Below are 835 nucleotides of genomic sequence, written 5' to 3' on the forward strand. Positions count from 1 at the left end.
AGAGAGGTTCAGACAGATGCTTGAAAAGATCTCTATTTCTGTAGTTCCATTGAATCAACAAAAGATACGGCTAGATTAAGAAAGCTTTTATCCAAGTAACACTCCTAACCTTCCTGACCCTGACAACGGGGAATGGACAAAATCTTCGTATTATCTCATGATCACACGCTTGCCACGAAACACAAACTATGTATATTGAGATCAATGGTAACAGTGAAAATACCCCATCAAACATTGTATCCGCAGATAGAATTCAATGGGCGCTGAAGAACTTCGAAGCATACAAAGCCGCCGGCCCGGATGGTATATTCCCGGCCATGCTGTGGAATACTCGAGAAATCGTTGATGCCACGGCTAGATCTCTTTTTCAAAAAAAGTCTTATGCTAGGGCATATTTCAAAAAACTGGAGAAAGGTTAACAACAAGATAAACTTTGATTACCCGGGTGTTTGTCGGTGTTGTACGACGGCCATGTTTTCCTCGTTGGCGTGCATGAAGTTAATTGCTTCCACCTTCTTCTGACTAAAGCATAGTAGTGTGACGAAATAGATGTTTTTATTGTAGTGAATGGGGTAGCGACTGCAACCGTCTCTGTTAAGTCTAGTGTCGAACCTTTTCTTGCTAGCTCGTCTGCTTTTTCCTTACCCTCTATATTCCTGTGTCCGGGTATTCATATCAGAGTAATTTAAAGCCTAGAACTAAGCAGTTATAGTTCCTCTCTGTTTTGTGTAATTTTTTAGAATCTAGTATAGTTTTCTGCTTAAAAATTGAGATATTATCGGGAAAAAGTGTTTTAAAGGCAAATAGTCCATTCTTATGTTTTAAAAACCTATTT

Source organism: Anastrepha obliqua, chromosome 1 (assembly GCF_027943255.1).
Source record: "Anastrepha obliqua isolate idAnaObli1 chromosome 1, idAnaObli1_1.0, whole genome shotgun sequence".
In the NCBI taxonomy this organism is placed as follows: domain Eukaryota; kingdom Metazoa; phylum Arthropoda; class Insecta; order Diptera; family Tephritidae; genus Anastrepha; species Anastrepha obliqua.